The following is a 302-nucleotide window of genomic DNA, read 5'->3' as shown; positions in this document are numbered from 1 at the left end:
ACGTCATTTCATCTACTAGACAGAACAAAAATAACCGGTCAACACATCACATTTCCTGTGTCAGAGATGCATGTGTGAATAAACTATATGGAGAACATGAATGCAGCTTTGCACAAATGTGTGAATGTGAGCACAAACCTGCTGTTGAGTGAAAACCATATACTTCCTCAGTGTCACTGACAAAAAACATCTTTATGTTTCAGCTTTAAATATAGTTTTATGTAGTTTATGCCTCAATTAAAGTCAAGTCTTCAATAATACATATGTTGTGGTGTCCATCTGTGTCAGTGGTGAGTCCTGCT

Source organism: Micropterus dolomieu, unplaced genomic scaffold (genome assembly GCF_021292245.1).
Source record: "Micropterus dolomieu isolate WLL.071019.BEF.003 ecotype Adirondacks unplaced genomic scaffold, ASM2129224v1 contig_14075, whole genome shotgun sequence".
In the NCBI taxonomy this organism is placed as follows: domain Eukaryota; kingdom Metazoa; phylum Chordata; class Actinopteri; order Centrarchiformes; family Centrarchidae; genus Micropterus; species Micropterus dolomieu.
Note: the sequence above shows the minus strand (reverse complement) of the source record.